Source organism: Venturia canescens, chromosome 3, assembly GCF_019457755.1.
Source record: "Venturia canescens isolate UGA chromosome 3, ASM1945775v1, whole genome shotgun sequence".
NCBI classification, from domain to species: Eukaryota; Metazoa; Arthropoda; class Insecta; order Hymenoptera; family Ichneumonidae; genus Venturia; species Venturia canescens.
In genome coordinates, this window is record NC_057423.1 from 1044553 (window position 1) to 1064142 (window position 19590).

A 19590-nucleotide genomic window follows, 5' to 3' on the forward strand; every position below is an offset into this window, starting at 1 on the left:
TCTTTTTTGGTACCCTTATGCGTTCGTGCGTCTTAGAGGTTCGTGTTGAAAGATCCAAGGGGATTTCTCATTCTTAAGAGCATGTCTCCTTCTTGACAGCCGTCTGGCCAAATTAACGCTTAAAACAACAAACCAACTTTGAGCGTTCGCCGCTGTCATTTCGGTTTCTCATTTCACATCAGAGCTCACAGAACTGCTCCATCTAACCCTTCTCCTTTTGCGACGATTATTCGAGGCAGAAAAATTCGTATTTTTCGAACAACCGAATGTCTAACGAACCTCTAATGACGCCTGCTCGTCAGTGTCCATCTGTACAACAAAACCTACAAGCGTGTGAACACGGAAGTCGAATTGATTCACTTAACGTTCCATTTTTATCTTGCCGATTCAACGCTATTTCAGTCTCATCCATTATGTAATTTTATGACTCCGTTTCAACTTATGAAAATGATCTAAAAATATTTGAAACGAGTTACTGTAGCTCCACGCGCAATCCATCGATCATGAATTTCATAAACTGTGGTATGAAAGTTATTTTTGGATTTTTATTGTGCATTCGATCTTACAATTACTATTTTTTCATCATTCACAGTTTCATTTCTGAACTTTTCGGGGGATCGAACGCGATTATTGATGCGGTCTCTTCGTCGTTTACAACTTCACAGGCTTCACAGAAATGTACTCATGCGTTGGTCGTGTTACAAGCCTCGGTTATTTCTCCCATCAAGATTAATTCCAGTTTTAAAGCAGGTAGGCTTACGCAATAAAGTCTGTATACATTTTCGATCCATCCGGATAATAAAATGTCCTGGCCTCACCCGTTGCCTCGGCTCCTTTGCGATCACTTTCCGGAAGGATGAACGATGATTTCTTGAGTCCTTGGTATTCCTTTTCCGAATTCGAGTCGAGAGAACGTCTCTGAAATTGTTTTGTTCCTTTATTTTTTTTTATTTTTCACCGATTATATTTTCACATTTATAACGATTCATTCAAAGCGTACCTGAAACCTCATGGGAACAGGCTTGTAGGGCCCGGACTGAGAGTACTTTGGGATCCCAAAATCTGCCGTGTGATCGGGCGAAGGGTCAAGATCTCGATGGGGTGAAGCATGAATTGCAACTATCATTGCTCCCAAAATCCCCACTGCGAGGCAAATCTTCATTATATCAATGCTTTAGGAAAATCTGCATCCAATTCTAAAAGATTACCGAAATATTATTTTTTTCGAAACGTTTATGTTAAAAATAGTTTAGGAAATGAAGTCATTTTTTCTTAATTGTAACTTGCCGTTAAACATTTTCGGAAAGACCTTGAACGGAAACCATTTGAAGTCTCAATTCTTCGAATAAAAATCGAGCCGCTACCGCGTCTCTTGATTACCATAGGATATGATTTTTCGAGCAAATTCTAGGAGTAAATCATCAGAGGTTTGCGTATATTTCTCAACGCTTCCAAAAGCAGATTTAAAAAATAGAATGTGAAAAACTTTTTTTTTTATTAAAGTTTTTGTAAGCTCAATTGAATGCATTGTGGCCCGAAAAGTTTCTTGAATATTTGCAAGCTTTGAAGAAAAAGAGAGAGAGACAGAGAAAATATGATTTTTGAGTGAACGTCAATATTGCTAGATGTCCTGTTAAAAAATTGTATTTCTTCCAAATTATTTGAAATAAAAAAATATTGAAAAAATAAAAAAATAATTTAAAAAATTAGACTTTCAAAAGATCACACAATTTCAAAGGTCCGAAAAGTGTCACTCCCTTTTTCCGAATTCTTCTAAAATTTTCACTTTATAATTCTTCGTAAAATCTTTACGGAAAGGTGACTTACCTCAACGAACGCGATCGACTCTCTGCTCTCTGGAAGACTCGTAATCCGGCTTATATACGAACGAAAAATCGCTGCGTAATAAAGTAAAAACGTATTGATGGAACCAATTCAAATTGTGGCTAAATAAGTGAGACATATCATTCGGTAGTGAGTGGCAATATTGAGTGTCAACTTATCATATTTTCAAAACTTTTGTGTTATAACAAAATTTCGTTACTCGTTGAGCAACGAAATCGAGTTAATCATGTGTTCGTATGTAATGCAAACAGACTTATCGACTGCTTTCAATTGATTGGTGGATCAATTGTGCTAATCTCGACGTTCGCGTATAATTAAATGATTCAAAAGAGCACTACACGTGTAAATTCATAAACTTTTTTATCTCATTAAATTAACCTCGTTCATTCCAACTAACATAATTAATTTTATTCTTAAAAAGAAAATATTGAATATTTGTTAAGCAGACGAAGAATCTCATAGGTTCATACGTATCTTAGTACGTAAAACTGAATAAATTAGACAATTTTACAAATATTATGTTCAAGGTGAAAAATATTGGATTGTGCGGAGTAGAAATTTTTTACGCCTTGAAAAATCGAACGATATTTTTTCTCTATAATTGTCTTATCGCTGGTATTCAAGCAGTTGTATAAACATCGTGGAAAGGAGTTATTTTCGTAACTCTAAGTCGTAGATTCTATAATGTTATTCAAAAAATTTTCGACGAAAAAGTCGAAAATGATGGAAATAATTCTTAGTTTTGATCCGCATGTTCAAAAGTCTATATAAAGTATTTTTCGAATAAAATGATGACAAATAATGTTTCGTAACTGAAAATCCGTGTTCCGGATACAGAGCTGTCAATTGAACAATTTTGGGTCAAAATGAGGTAACTCGTGGGACTGAATCCCCAGTGAAATTTATCACGTCAAGGAGTACAAGGTCCTAAGGGTTCCGACCTTGTCTCGTGTATTTGGGACGTAAGTTGCTGACGTCACCATAATATCCCCCGAACGATTCCGCCTCGACGTCCACCGTAAATGGACTGACGTATACCGTTGACAGGTTGATCAAGGTTAACGCGAAGGGACAGCTACAAAAGTACGCAGGATTCGTTTCATCCCTCGTGTCAGGAATGATTTCACCCTCAAATTCTTACGATAAATAATAACAAAGTGAACAAATCAAATCGCGGAAGAGTGAAGAAGAAAGGAAACCTCTTTTTTCCCAAAATCCTAAACACTGATGAACGGACGAGAGATACAAATCCGTTGATAGTGACAGAGATAATCGTAGGAAATATTGGAGTCGCGTTAAAAAGGATCAAGAGTCAACTGACTCATGCACGCGTGTACATGGCTCATCGAGGTTTCTTCGGCAAAAGAGGATGCAACGGATGAGGAATGAATACATATGAGCTCATTTAAGCCAGTGGGAGAGAAGATAAAAACACAATAATATCCGCGCTTAAGGGAGAATTTGAGAGAGAGAGAGAGAGAAGTAGTTTGGCGGTTAGGAGAAGAAATAAGGGGTGGAGGTGACGCGGTGGCTGTCACGTTGCAGAGGAGCCTGGGGCCAACAAACGAGAGTCGACATGGACTGACATGCAGGAGGGTAAGGAGAGCGGGTTGGGGAGGAGGAGTGAGACGTGTTAGGTCTTGTGTATACGGGGGTTAGAATTCGTGAACACCGACGCGAGGCGTGTTACATACGAAAGCAAAGGTCTCTTCTGCACCCCTTCGTGAAAATGGTGTGAGATTCTCGGGCACAGCGCGTCCCGGACGAATCATCCACACGAGCGCGGCTCCCCACGATCGTACGTACACACATTTCAACGTTTTTTCGTCCCGTGTGAGTGCGAAGGAAAAGCTACATACTCCGGGAAGGGTTGAAGCGACATTATCCGCTCACGTCGTCGCAACGTAAATAGAGAAAATGAGAAAACGTCTGTCGGAGTGAGTATACACGCCTCGGTTCTCTTCTCGACGTGCTGTCACGGTGTCGCGATGCCGTACGTCACCTTTTGCCACACTCTTTACCTCCGGGCCCCTCCCTCCTCGTCCTCTTCCCTGCACACATATATTTTCGCTTTTCCCCTCAACTTCCAGTGTAACAGCCAAACGACAAATCTCTCGACGTAGATATAAACGTAAAGCTTCCATCCGGAGAGAATCTCACTTGGACGAGTGTCGAGGGAACTTTTGCAGATTTCAAGCTCCGTTACAGAGCGGCGAAGAGAACGGAAAAACAAGTATATATCCGGTGGTGTTTCGTGGGCTCTGACAAGGAAAGGCACTTCGGTGACTCGCTAAGATTTCGATGAATGTTCCGTACGTTCCTGGCTCATCGAACAACACTTTGTAAACCAATTGGAAAATGTTTCTCACCGTAAATATCTCATTTTGCACGCAGACTGGCTACGGTTTCACAAACGCATGATACGCTCACTGATCATCGATGAAACGAAGACCGGAATTTCAAGGCCATAAAAACAAAAACGTGACGATGCAAATAGATCTGGATTTAAAAAAAAATCTAAATATCATCGCTATTAACAGCCTCGTGGATCAGAGATCAATTTCTGGCTCCGACCGATCGTAAAGACGCTTTGACAAAGTGACTTTTTTCATTGCTTTGTCAAGATAATGATTAATCGCCGAAAAGACAGCGGTGTTGTCGTCGTAGGGGCGATCTATCATGTGGAACTCGTCGATGTAATAGTTGCGAGTGATCCACAATGTTTCATCGCCAGAAGGTTGTTGATGCGCATGAAACAAGAGAGAGAGAGAGAGAGAGCGAGGTAGCGAGCTGTCCCGAGTGAACAGGGTTCGCCCAAGTACTTCGCAGGCCAAGTAGGACATCAATCAAGACACTGAGGGGACGTGGAGCTATGCGGGTAATGAGCGTTCACGCGCCACCACGACTCTCTCTCTCTCGCTCTCTCTTTCATGTCACTACGATAACAAGGACGAGGGCAGGCAACCGAGAGATTGTTCGGATCCTTGTGGTGGTGATGCCATTGGATGCTCCTGCTGCTACTGCGCGCCAACCCCATAATTTCTTAGCCACGACATAGCACTTACCTTGCAACGTGAATCACAATTGTCCCTGCTTCCCAGCTTGTCGCTGCCGAGGATTTGCTCTGACGGAGCGACCCGGGCCTCGTTTCATTCAATCATTATATTTATTTTTTAAACTAAGAACAATACTGTTTGCGATTATCAAGGATAAAAAATCGAACGATTCGACTAGAAAGTTTTGAGAATAAATGCTTTTTTTTCCAGCATGTCATTGACGACAGGAATATTACAATGAGATGCGAACGTACAATGCTCGGTCTCGGTGACGTTCGCTCGTGTTCGGGGAGCATGGGGCTGGCGCCCATCTTCACCGTTGGTTGCCACTAATTTGAGAATATTCGATGAACAGCACAGCGGAGAGAAAACTCACCAAGAACTTTTCTCTTCTGAAATTTATTTTCTACTCCATCGACATATCGGCGAGGTTTTAGAATGCTTGGTATACCAATTGTATGAATGAAAAGTGCATATTTGACGTTTGTGCAGGCTGGTGGATGGGGTTGGTAAAAGAGTAGCCGTAGCTAGCAGTGCTCCCGGCGAGAACCACACACAAACACACATCGAGGTCGCTCGGTGGGTTTTTTTTTATGTATAATTTTTACTCGATCGTGCAGTTTCTCATTTCGAAGCTGTCAATAGCATATTGTCAAGAGTGACGAGCACCTGCCTGCCTCAGGGTGAACGCGCATGGAACGAGCAATTCGAACGATGGAACGAGAGCGGCGCGGTGAGAGAGGAGGTCGGTTTGGAGAGGTGCCTCGAGAACGCGCGTGTATAATAATTCACTGCTCCTCTCCATAAAGGCGTAACTCACAGAGAAAAAGGAGTGGGGTAGCGTTGATTGAGTCTTTTCGTTTGTTGAAAGTCGATATTGGCGAACGTGGCCTCCCGAGACTGACAAACACAGCAGCAGCTATCGACGGCTTCGGAGAATGACGTGAATGTGGAGAGACAGGGCAGCTCACCTCTTCCTAACGCTCCCCACCGCGACAATACCATCTCTCATACATAGATACCTTCCACCTGTATACATACATATACATATTTATCAAAATAGTATACCATTGTCTATATACATATAGATCTTTCTGTCACACGAGATAACCGACTGACGTTTTATCCACGACTTATTCGATAGTCGCGCGTGTCTCTCTGCCTCTTCATCTCTCCATTCTCTCACGCTCACTCTCTTTCAACCGTCAGGAAATTTTTGCAGAACGTCAACGCTAACGAGCATCCCACGCAGATAGCGAGAGATCCCGCGTCGAGAACCGATGCTCACTTTTTCTTCTATAAAAGCTTCCTCGCACTTCGTTTATCAAAAGAATACCGGATTTTGAGTAAGGTTTTGGATAAAGGTTCTATACGGAAGTATAGAATGATTCGAAATGCTGAATCGCTCTTTTGAGCTCGCGCAACTCGTTATTTACTTGTCACTGAAAGGAAAATAGTCGGGATTCGTACTACGAAAGTTCTCGTCAGTACTCATTTTTCATACTGTCCAAAATGACTTTCAGTTTATTTATCTGGAACGTGGATAAACTTGCCGGTGGAATGATCGATTCCCGTTTTACGTGAATTGTATTCTATGTTGGTTTTTCCCTTTTCTACTGTCAGAAACATGAGCCCTCGGGGTTGATGGTTGAATTTGCCAAGTATATTTAATCGCGGGGTGCAGTTATGGCGTCGAGCCTTAGGGGAACCATTTTGTCTTGGGCTTGGTCATTATTAATGTAGCATACTCGCTCCGATACATGCATAATGATAGATATACACATAAATCTTGGCAGTGACACGAGGCGAGTGATGAGGAGACAAGGGTGCCCAAATACTGGGGCACACAATAATTGCACAACGCGTGATTGTCACGGAGTGACGGATATTGATGACGGGGATAAAGCTATGCCGAAATCCCACGAGGTCATCTCGGAACACGTTGTAGACAGGAAGAGATCGAGAGAAGGGAAAGAGGCAAGTTATCCATTTAGGACGAGAGAATTCTCTCGCGAATTTTGCTCGAACCTCTTTTCACCCGTAAAACTGTAATCGACGTGACACATTGGACTCTGCGCCAGGAGAAAAGCAAAAGTCTCGGAACGAGATCAAATTATCGAGGCTGGATTCGGTGCTCGAAGATACGTCAGTGAATGACCGTCCCGAAAATATACTTATATTCTTTTCTTTCATCTGAGGCCAATGGAATCTTTGAAATGATTTGCTGAAACTTACACCGGTGAATCCTATTTAAAAACATGCCCGATCGAGTGAATAACGAAATTAGATTTATAAAATCTCCTCTTTTCCTCGACGAGCCGCGAATATAGAATTTCGCACGTTAGTCGGAGGACGAAGCATTATTAAAAATTCCTGACCTCGTGTGACGTCAGTCTCTTATAACAGAATTACACGAAAACGAGTCAGCTTTTCTTCAATTAATCCTCGAAGACTGATTTAGAACGAAACGCTATATCATTCATTTGACAAGTCATACCGACTGGTTCCAATCCAATTAAAGAGCAATTGGCACGTTTCACTCAATTATCGAGTGCCATAGAGCCAATCGGTCCGTCGGAAAAATTGGGTCACGAACCTTGCTCTTCAATTAAATCAAAGACCGTTTTCGTCGTATACTCGAGTCAGTCGATCGGACCGATCGAGCCGCGATCGATCCCCAATAAGTCATTGCAAGAAGAATGAGAAACTTCCTAATTTTAGGATATCGACTAAGTTCATTGAAAAATGTACAATAGAAAAGAAAATTGAATTCGGAGATGCCACCTCGAATTTGTTTTTACGTCAGTCGTTCAAGATCATCCCCAAATGATATCCACGGTGATTTATATCGGGCATAATCCTGACAAAAACTTTTTCAATCGTGCTTTAATAAAAAATGAAAAATTGAATAGTAGACGCGAGAAGATGACGGAGCTGTCTTTCACTGCACACCCCAGAGGATTGCTAGGTCCAGACAAATGGATGACCAAGGTACACTCAAACGAAATAATTGTCAGTGACGAATGAAAGGACGTGGCATGAGCTTTACCTTGCCGAATCTCTTGTTGATCCTTTTGTGTCCGTATACAGCCTAAACGCTTGCACCACACGCTGCTTACGATATTTATGAGTTTTCAGACGTATAGGAGCGATACCGTCGAGCAGGAGAGAGCTATTTGCAACGAGAACGAAGGCAAGAACTTTGCACAAAAGATCCTGACATATCCGAAGAGATACATGTATGCTTAAAATATCGACTAGTACCGAGCGTTTTCTATAAGCTTATTCAAAATTGGTGCTCAGCGCCTGCAATTTAATTCGGTGACGAAATTCTGAGGAGGAAAATTCTCCAGCAATTTTTTTCCCCGAGAAATCGATGAAATATCAATCTAAATTGCCGGAAAGATCGCTATAATCGATATAATCGATATAATCTTCTCTCAGAATCCTCCAATCGAAGGTCCTTCGCTGTAGCAATGTTTGACTTTTGAGCGAAGCTGTATTTCCACAGCTATAACACAGACCATTAATGGAACAGGCCACGGACGACAGTAGGGATTTAGGGACATTCCGCGCACGAACCGCACGACACATAGACCCAAAGCCCACGTACATTTGTCACTCTCCTGACAAAGCTCCCGGATCGCATTCAATTCTCATTTTTAAGCTTCCCGAAAAACCTCCAGAATCCTCGATTACTTCCATCGTCTTTTTTCCTCCCTTCCTTTCGCTGCCTGTTCTTCTCCCTTCGGAGTGCATGCGTGTCCCATTCGAAAATGAACGAAAACGAGATTTCTGGGTTCTCGAGATTAGAGTATCACGGCATGAAAAAAGTGTTTTGAGTCGAAAGAAACTTGCGTCGTTCCATAATCAATGGGAGGCGACGATTGTCACAGCACCAAGATCGACAATTTATCATCTTGCAAATCTTTCCTCCGATATGTTCATCCGATAGAACAAAACATTTTTCTCTGGGCTCAGTTTGCTTCCAGGATTCTCTCAACACCTTTTTTTTGCTCTTTATCCACGAATCAATTGTCCGTGAAACAATTAAGGGGAGCTGTGAAGCGACGGTCGAAATATTCGATTGAAAATCTGCGGTCTGATTCTCTCTTCCTTTAGCTACGTTGAAAAAAATGATGACGTCATAGTTTGTCGATATAGAAAAGATCAGACGCGTGTTGCGGCCCACCCACCAATAAATCGATGTCCCGCAACTGACTTGTATCCGTTTGAAGAACATAATGGAGTGCGTGGGAGGGAATGGACGCGGTGCAAGAGAACGTGCTATGGCAACATAACAAAGCCCTCCCTGATGTTTTCTCCTGCTATATACGATATATGTGTGTGTACACAACGATAGAGAGAAAATGGTCGAGCAACGATGAGACGAGAGATCAGCGCAGCTGCTTCTCGAGCTCGCTGTATTCCCAAGAGTCATTTATTGTCCATGAGTCTTCTAACAATTAGGTATAAATTACACTTCTGACGGATCGACTTATCATCGTCCCTATTATTCATCCTTTCACGTCCGCGGCCTCTCCTCTTCTCTCATTCTTCCTTCGTATATGACTGACTGTGTCATGGAATTTACTGCACTAAACTTCTCGAGGCACTTCCATTCGAACTGGCTCCGCCATACACACGTACTTTTGTGACTTCCAACTCGTCAGACATATTTTCAAAATCATACAAAATCCATCGAGTCTTCGTATAGGTTTTTTTTTTTAATGATAACGTCAACAAAGATCGAACGAAAAACAATACTTCGATGAAGTAGAAAAATGCTTTTCGTACATTTTTCAAACTTCGTATTTTGCTTTCCGGCCCTTCAGGAAAACGTTTGAACGATTGATTCGTCCGGAAATTTGTGTATCAATCATTTACTCCTTTCTGGGGAAAAAGAACGCTCGAAAGTTCTGTTTATTTGGTGTAAATAGAATTCGCGAGCCAATAAATCGATACTCGTTCAATCATCGGGTCGCATTCGAGAGATTGAAACTTTCGCAATTCCTTCATGAAATTTCGAAGTGAGCCTACGAGCGACGAGGCTCAGTGATAATATAACTGATGAAAATTCGAGGCTGATGCTGCTCCAGAAGCGTGAGTAATGGCTCCTGAAATGGACGGCGAAGAGTGACGTGTGTTCAAGCAGATTTCATACACACTCGTGCATACGTGTTCCAATGAAGGGTGATGGTAATTATATAACAAGCGAACCCATACACCATCTGTACGTAGGTGATCGAAACACGTTAGTGGAGAACGGAGCGGTGTACAGCCGCAATATGGCGACTCATTTCATGATTGAGCATCGAGTGATTTATCAGTCGATGTTCACGGGATACATGACAATTTCCCTTTTCCTCTCGTCCCCTGAACTCGGTGACCACGAACGAGCAAATCACTCGCTCGACAATGCGGTATACGAATGCGAAAGGTTTTGATGGCTTTTCGAGAATCGTTGGAAATTAGCTTCTTTGTATCTTTTGATATTCCGCTTTCATCGGATATTTGTTGTATTTCGATTTTCGATATTGGTTTTATGAATAATTGTTACTATAATTCGTGTTTATTCGCATTCTCGTGTCGTTTTGAGGTTGCGCTGCTTTTAATGTTGCTGGTCGCTTTTGTACAATCATCAGGAAAAAAGAGAGTTGGAAGTTGAAAGAGTCGAAAAACAAAGTGTCATTAGAATAACTCCCGCAATGGGGTGGCTGGTAATCGACGTGTGTCGGAAATTTGCGAAAGAGCACATTAAGGGAGAACGAGAAATTGTATGTTGCTTGGTGCGTTACGAGGAGAGCAGAGAACATCAGTCTCTGTCAGGGAAGAAATTCTCTCTGCTTTCTCTTTTCCTCCCTCGCTCTCTCTCTCTCTCTCTCTTTTTTTCCCCTTTCTGGCTTTCCCTAATTTTGGTTTTTCTTGTTTCGTGCTCTTCCCATCGTTTTTATTCTCCGTCTTTGTTTATCTTCTTTTTCGCTCCAACTTTTTCTGCCTTTCTCTCTCATTCTCTCTTTCTCACTATTTTTTTCTCCCTTTATTTTTCTGTCTTTAGTAGCGGCTGCAACTGACGAAAATGGATGTCGATGAAAATAACGCTGCGCCCGGTTCGCCTCGATCTTCTCTTTTCTTATCGAGTCGAGACTTTCTGCTGCTCGCCGCTTCGACGTTTCTCGGGCCGCATTATGAATTCTCCAACACCATCGAAGATCTCCATTCCCTCATTTTTGTTCCGACACGACGGAAGTCGTTTTTTCTCCATTTCCTTGCCTCCCTACCCCGCCCCATTTTCCCTTCTCGTTCCTCAAGCTTTTTATTTTTTCCGCTTTTCAACTTAATTCCTTAAACGCGTCGTTATGCACGAACTGTCAAACTTAAAACGGGGCGTGAACAAGCTTGTCGAGTGATCGCCCACCTAGAGCCGGAACGGAAAATCATTCATTCGAAAAAAGGTTGCGTTGCGAAGGAGATTATCTGATCCATATTTAAATAAAATTGGAAAATGAACAGAGTAATAAAAAAATGATGATGCAAAATGCTGTTGAGTTTCAATTCAATTTCTGCTCAAATTCGAATGAGAATCTGAGAGACTAACAAATTGTCATTCAAGTATTTTATTGCTTTCAACTCGGTGACGAAAAAGGTTGTTGATACGGAAACAAAGTGATATTGAAGAGCTTTGCAGAGCGCAAGACGATAGCGGGCTTTTAACGCGGTTACAGCTCGCGAATAAAATAGAAAAACTCCGACTCGTGACGACGCACCATTAAGAGGGATCAGCGTCAAAGCACTTTTCTTCACACTCTTTTTTTTCGTTTTTTTCTTCCCCTTTCCAGAGTCGTCCAATTCGTTTCAACGTCTTTTTGTTTTGAATACATTTCAGTTTCAATATGTTATCAAATAAATTTCACATTTTTCAAATGTGATGGATTCTTAGGTCTGTAAACACACGTCATGAACGATTGAAATTATTTTGAAAAGTTTCGTTGATTGAATTCATAAAAATTCAAAAAAGTCATCATTTTCCTTGTCTACGTCCCTTCACCGGAGCGAGATAAAAAAATGCTTGAAGAAGAGAGCTTTTTTATTGTTTTACCTTTCACCAGGTGCGATCGACGTTACACAATTTGCACGTGTATTTTTTCCCCCAGTGCGCAGTGTCAAATATATTCTGAAATCGCAGCTGTATCTCATTGAAGGATGAAAAAATCAGAGTTGTTCCCGCGATTGCGATCGAGGCAGCAATTTAATGAAGTCGTTAAATCATTACGAGTCCTTTTTTGTTAAAAAAAAAACTAAAAACAAAAATAAAATTGGCACGATAGGCCGATGTGGAAGATCGTAAACACCGAAGATGTTGATCGCGAAGATCAGATACGAATTGATAAATATCGTGTATCGGGGAGACTGCGGCCTCGTTATTTAACGCACGATCGGTAGTGATAATTTTAATTACATGCGATTGGAAAGTACTTTGGTTTTTCTCATGAAACTTATTAAACAACAATTTCAACAAATATACTGAGAAAAAACAACTCTTGTGGTCGCAGCGGAAATGATCAATCCGAAAATTAAGCACGCAGTTCGAACTCGAACTTATAATTGCAATGCATTTCTCGTGCTCAAAAAATGCAAAGTATTTTTTTCCACTGCGATGTTTCTGCCCGCCTTTTCCTTCTCTCGTGTGTTTTATTTTCTTTTCGTTTCGTCTCGCGTTCATGGAACGCTTATGTACAAAGCAAACACGTTTTATATGCAGTACGAATGTTTCATCGTGGAATTAAAAGAGGGCAAAGTGCGGGTTGGGGCGTGCCAAGACGTGATCAAAGGGAAAAGCTGTCAGCCGCCGCGTGCGTTCCGTCACCTGTCAGCGAATGTCGAAGAGACGAGCTCGAGAGCTTACACATTTTATCCATCACGTTTGTGCGCTGCGAACGCACACGCGCACAGGTCCGTCGATGTGTGTCGGTCAATCGGTGAGATCGAGTCAAACGCTTCGGGCTCTTTCGCTTCTTCCTCTTTTTATTTCACTTTCTTGTTTTCGTCGTTAGAAATTCGAATTGTAACTCTCATCTCTCGTCGATTCGACGGGTTAGGAATTTGCACGGGTCCGTATGTGTCTCATCTCATCGCGTGCCAGGCAACTCTGCAACGGATCGAGGAATCGTGGCCCAATCTCATCGCCACTAAATGCATTCAGTTTTCGTTTCGACAAGATTTATTTTCAGAACATGTTTTCGTCGAGGTAAGCTATTTCGATTGATGCACATCCACTTTCAGTCAGTATTTTATGAATCGTAGAGAAACCGTTCCATTGTACGAACGAACTGATTCCTTATAATCGCCTTAAACGTCACTCCCTTATTCGCGACATATGCCACGGTAATGGATTCACTCCAATCGCGGTTCTCAGGCAGAATAACTCTAATTAGAATACGTCTTCAAGACGACCATTTCGTATGGCCTCATAATAAGATTGCCTGTGTGATTTACGTACCCGATGAACGAGAATAAGTTTTCGAAGAACTCTGAATCAAAATTTATTTCTGTTTGGGATATGAAGAAGGATTGAGTTACCGAAATTGATAATAAAATGAACAATTTCTGTTCCGATGGATTTTATTTTTGAGCAATGAAGTCGAGCTTAATCGAGTCAACTTTATTTTCGATACAAACATTCCAACTTTTTTTTCACTGCACTGCGACATTGTCTCACTGCCATCGGATGTGGACTGAAGGAATTTATTAGTGTATATATAAACATTCGAGAATATTTATAAATGTTCTGTGATGTTTTTTGAAAATCTGCACATAATTCAAAAGGTTCGAGGAATAATAGTGACTCGTAAAACATATACGCGAAAGTAGAGCTTCCTGTTTTTGTGGAAACCAGAAACGCAAGTTAGCCCTAATCGAAAAGAGTAACACATTGAGAGCAAAACTGTGAAGATCGTAGACGACTCGCGTCTAAATTCTCAACGCCATCATCAACTGCTATTTATCCTCGCATATATCCAGCCTCCTCATTTTCCTCTCTCGGTAAAAAGAGCTTCTTCGCTTCTGCTCGTGTGTATATTATAATTTACGAGGCGTCATTCTTGGCGATCCGGGAGGTCACGCGAGCGGGGAGAGGAGAGGCTTCTTTGCTTCTGGTATTATAGTATAGTACAAACGCTCGTCGACGAATTTTGTAAGCGCGACTTGTCGCTCGTAAAGAAGTCAGAGCGCAACAGCCGCACTATCGTCTTCACGGTAAAGCTCTCTCACATTATTCGTGCATTTTATACAGAGACTCTCAAATATTGCGGCTCAGTATTCCCAGGGAATGTGGATTCTCAAGTTTTAAAGAGAAAACTTCCTGACAATTTTTATCCGAGGAGCGAGGCGCGAGGTGTCAGCGCGGAAGGGGAAAAGCTCCGCTCGGCGGCATGGAAATTGTAAGATTTGAGGGTGTCCAGGTCGCAAGGGTGTGTTTTGAAGCAGCCAATACTTTTCTACGACTAGCTACATCCTGAAACTGGCAGTGTCACTGGAAATGTGCTTTCGGCTTGAGAATATATCTCTTGGATATCAAGACTCAACTTTCTTGGAGTCGTTCTGCCCGCAAGTACATCCGCGAGACCGTTTACGATCCGTTTTATAATCATCAGACTCATCATAAAACGGAGGACTTCATGTTTATATATATAAACCTGTAAATTATACTGAAATCGTAATTTTAAGGTGCGGGCTAATGCATCAAAGGGCTGAGACTAAAAGCAAAGCCACAAAGACACGACAACGAACCACTTGGCATTCCAGGAGAGAACTCCGGATCTTGTTTTTTTTTTGTTTTTTTTTCTAGCAAAAACAAAGATCGCTCTTTACTCAAGCGCAAAATTCGCGTTTCGGCGTACGGTGTTTTATTTTATTTTTGCGGGAGTTATAGAGACGAATTCCCAAGAGCCGGAGTAAAGTCATTAAGGATACCAAAAGCGATGATCCGAAAACGGTGGAGTTGTGCGGCGATCCAAAAATTCGAATGAACTTTTATCGAGCGGACGTTTTTGTCTCGCGCGAGATGTAGTTTATGCGAGTGTTACAAGACGTGAAGCGAGGATGCCGATCTTCGAAGGCAATTCGATCGCGTTCGAGTTTCGTTCGGGGCAGCCTCTTCGTTTGGAAATTGTTCCCGCGGGATAGGAGGCTCGTAAAGGTAAATCCCGGCTGAGCCGTTAAGACCTGGTGTACGGTGAAACGATCGTCGCGCTGTTGTCGTCGTTGTTGTTGGCCTCCTTGTCGTTGAATATCGAGGGAGCTTGCTTTTAAATGGGGCGAACTATTGGGACAATATTGTTCGAGCTAAATCGAAGCTTTGCAGTAGATGAAAAAGGACACAGCGAGGAAAAGGATATGCGAGAAGCATGCTGGTTGTATTGTGTTGTGGACATCACGAAGCATTGCGAACAGACGACTGCTTCGACAGCTCTCGATCCTTGGCATAAATTCAATGAAAACGAATGAAAAGTAGTGTAGTTTGGAACAAAGGAAGATGACGGGTGACAAAAAAAGCGAAACTGTGTAAGCAGAGAAAAATATTTGATCTGCTCCCACTATTTTTTCATGCGTTACATTCATGAATTTGAATATTACGAGAAAAAAAAATGATCTCCGATATAAGACTGCATCGAATAAATGATTATTCATACGACAAATTAGGTTGAATGAAAAAAAAATAGTAATTGAAAACAAAAAGTTGCGAATAAATATTGAGCAATATTGTATAAAACCAAAGTCATAATCTTTCAAAGAATTACCACACGCAATAGATGGAATATTCATCGCAAAGGTTCGACGACGATTCGTCGACATTGAGAAAATACAGAAGGATTTCTATCGAAATGTCGCACAGTAGGACATGCGGAGTCAGAATCGTTGAACAACGTTTGAATAGAGGTGGATGACAAGCGAGCCTTTACAGAGGGAGGGTCTCTCTCTTTGGAGCAATCGTGCGGTCGCTTAACACACTCGAACGTTGTACTCGTCGTTCTTCTCAACCCCCTCACTTCCCATCGCTTCCTCGCCCTCGCTCTCTTCCACTCTTTCTCCATATACAGATATGCACTTGACTATTATATAATGTGTACTCGAGGTTGGCGCGAGTCTTGCTCACACTCTCGCACTTCAGAGGTCTTTCGAAAGTGCGGCATGCCAACGCGAGCACTCGCCGTTTTGCTCTTTCCTGCTGCCGTTGCTGTTGTGTACTCGACTTCCTGTGCCACCCTCTCTGTGCTTTTGCCATACCGGCAATGCGGCATAACACGATAATACATATATAAGCGACGCTGGGCCAAAATGGGCCACAGAGATGGAAGAAATTCCGATAAAAAACACGACAAATGAGCGAGGCGAATGAGAATCTTCGCACGAACATTCGGCGAATGGCCACATGCGGGAAGGAAAATTGAACAAACCGATGGAAAAAAATATCCTTCATTTTTCAAAAGTACTGTCTCATTTTACCCCCACTTTTCCGTCTTGCCCCAGCATCCCCTTCATCTTCCTATACACGTATATAGTGCAAGCTTGTACAATTGAGCAACGACAAGTGCGCTCGCGTATATAATGCAGTTTCATTGTGCCAGAGGATGATGGAGTTCTCGTGAAGAGCGACGTTCTCTCTGCCACGTTTCATCGAAAGTACAATCCTGTCGAGGAGATTGCACGATGCAATTTCTCTATCTCCCTCATGTGTTAAATATACATTTGAAACTGTACATGGAAAGTGTTTTATAACTGGTGACAAATGTTCTCAAGTCATACAGATCGCGAGAGCATTCTCGTTTGTCTTTTCACAGCACCATTCCACAGGAATCTTAATGGATTAGTTTCGCGTTATGAAATTATTCGAAATTGAAGTTGACGCGTGAGTTTTTATTCAATTTTCGACTCGGTGCTCGAAATATTGTTTTTGTTTCGTTTTTTTCATTGCGTATCTCGCGGTTGAACAGCATTTTATCACGTAACGTGCAATTATGTTATTCAAAAAGATGATTTTTCCTTTTTATTTTGGGGCGCAAGTACATAATACGCCTATAAAACTGAAACAGGATTCTCGCTGGCATAAATAACAAAAGTGCAACGCACGGCTTCTGCGTTCTCGAGTCTCTCCGCAGAGAGCACTGTATTTACGGATACTATACATATACACACACAAAGCGAGGCTCGTAAATTGCTTCGGGTTTTTCATTCCGGTGTGCTACACGAGACCAAACGTGTGGAGCGCGTAATTACGTGCGTGCCGGCTAAATAACGCTGCTATACCTCCCTAAGAGAGAATTATGATTTCATTTGGTCTGGTACGAGCTCAGGCACGATGCGAAACCTGCGACACTACCGGGAGAAGAGTATCTAAGTGACACACGACGACGACGTGGTGGCTACTGCGACCGTTGTCTTCCTCGTCTCTCACTTTTTTATTTCATTGCTCCGACATGTCGTGCAATTTTAACCGGAATTTTAAACTCGACGACGCCTTGAATTCCTTTTATTTAATCAAATCGGTTTATCTTAACGAGACGCATTCCTTCCAATGAGATACTCATCTGTGAGATTCATTCCAATTACTCAATTTTCAATCGATAACTCCTTAAACTTTTTTTTCTCTTTGATGCACCGTTGATGAGATATTCAGGATTCAGTTGACAGCCAATCCCCTGCCCCGGGTTGGGCGGAGCGTGCTTCCCCCCACTCCTCGATCTCTCTTCACCGAGCACGCCAGACTGCTGGCTACCAGTAATTATTTCGTATCTTTTCAACCACCGATCGGTGAAAAATTTCTTTCACAATTTTCTTTTTAAAATGATCTGATCTATCAGCCCAGTTAGTTGGTCGTGTCCGTATATCGCACTCATAAAATAAAGAGTATATAAATTAAGCGCTCTCAGCGTAAATGCATCGATGACGAAATATCGACGCTCCCGAAGGAGCGCATCGAGCCTCGATGGCAACATCGAACCAGAAGGAAATTGAGGCTATATTTTGGCATGAGAGGAGGGAAACCCCCGAATCTATAAAATTATGGTGTAACCGAAAATCGCCAGTCTTTGACGAGAATTTGTAACGATCGGTCTCAAAGAAGTAAATCCTCGGATTTGTATAACCTCTTAAATAAACTTGTTATTAACTTGTTGTAAAAGCATCGAGTTGGAGCTCAGCTCTTTTTGGCCTGCTTAATCTCTTAAATATAGTTTCGAGTGATCCCTCTGACAAATGCGTGAAGAGAAAAATCATTGCCCACGTCGATTATTGATTTCAGAGAACGCGGAATAGGCGATAAAATTGCAGACAATTTCTGAACGAGATGAATTATTCTGAAACGTGCGACCTCGCGATTCGAGAACTGTCGACAAATACGGGAGTGGAAAAGTCTTGTGACACGAGATCGAAAAAAGGGAAGTTCGATAACAGGGATATGAGCCGATTACGTGGGGAGATGAGGATCGCAACGATCTATGATTGAGAGGGAAATTCCCTGCGGGCAATTGAGACTCTCCTGGACGATTATTCCGCATGCGAAATGGAAAGAGAAACGTTCTGGCGTTACGAGATCTCTCACCGGACTATGATCATTGTTCAGGGGAAGTCGTTGGAGAGAGATCCTGCGGATCACACAAAGGAGAAGGAGAAGGAGAACACACGCCTTGCTGTACGGTCTAGTCGTTGCAGTACTTCACGTCGATCGGTCTCCGTAGACGAATAACGAAAAAAGGACCCGGCGACGAGTGTGTTCATTGTATACGAACGAAACGAATGAAACGACGGCCATCTTGTGCGGGGGAGTAGATGGAAAAGATCGTACTCGTAAATATGCAAATCGTGATACGAGTTTGCCAGAGAGCAGAGCAACAAAATGACTGGGACATTGTACAAAAGAGAAGGAAAGAGAGCTAAAAACTGTAGAAAGACACAGGAAACTGAATAGTAGTCAATACATCTATAAAAATCTGCAACGTAAAGGAAACTGTGTCTGTTAACTGGGCAAAATGTTCGTACGTGAAATTTTATAACAAAAGAGCTCTTCTGACAAAATTTTCAAAAATTTTTTATTCCGGAAACGACTTGACTAATCCAAAAAGCTGAAACGAACAGTACAGACGGTTTCGTTCTACGACTAACAAATTTGAACTGTAAATCCACTTCATTTTACTATTGTCAGAAATATTTTTATAATCAAATTCTGGAAAAGCAGGGGACAGTTCCTTTCAATAAAAGTTGGTGGCAAACAACACGAATTGTGAAGATCCTTTTACCACGAGTTGGGCAACGTTCTGTAGTAATGATCAGCATCATAGTACACGCGCAAAGATCTCTTTTTTGCTCCCTATTCTTTTACTCTAAGCAATGTTATACCTTTCTGGAGCTTGAATCTAAAGCCCCTGTAATGGGCTTTGTGAGCGCGGCAAACAATTCACTTTAACTTTCGGTTGAAGTAAGAACGAGAAAAATAAGAAAGAAAAAACGAAGGAAGCACGAGTGGGAGGAAAAAAACATAAAAGCTGTTGGCTTTTTACGTAAAGCTCTCTGTGGAGCAGAGAGAAACGCCGCTCGGTATAATCGCCGGGGAAAAACGTGCCAAAGAGACTTTCCCGTGGCGTATTAAATAAACCGTTATTACCGGTTGTAAAAGATATTAAAAACTTTAAAC

At 42.0% G+C, this 19590-nt stretch overlaps 1 long non-coding RNA gene across 1 annotated transcript; it reads right to left on the bottom strand.

The window, feature by feature from the left end:
* Positions 1 to 525: 525 nt before the first annotated feature.
* Positions 526 to 2402, bottom strand: LOC122407883 (uncharacterized). Its single transcript, XR_006260303.1, has 2 exons — positions 1001 to 2402; positions 526 to 918 (listed from the first exon to the last, which is right to left on the bottom strand). It is a non-coding gene; the product is annotated as an uncharacterized lncRNA (long non-coding RNA).
* Positions 2403 to 19590: the final 17188 nt, after the last annotated feature.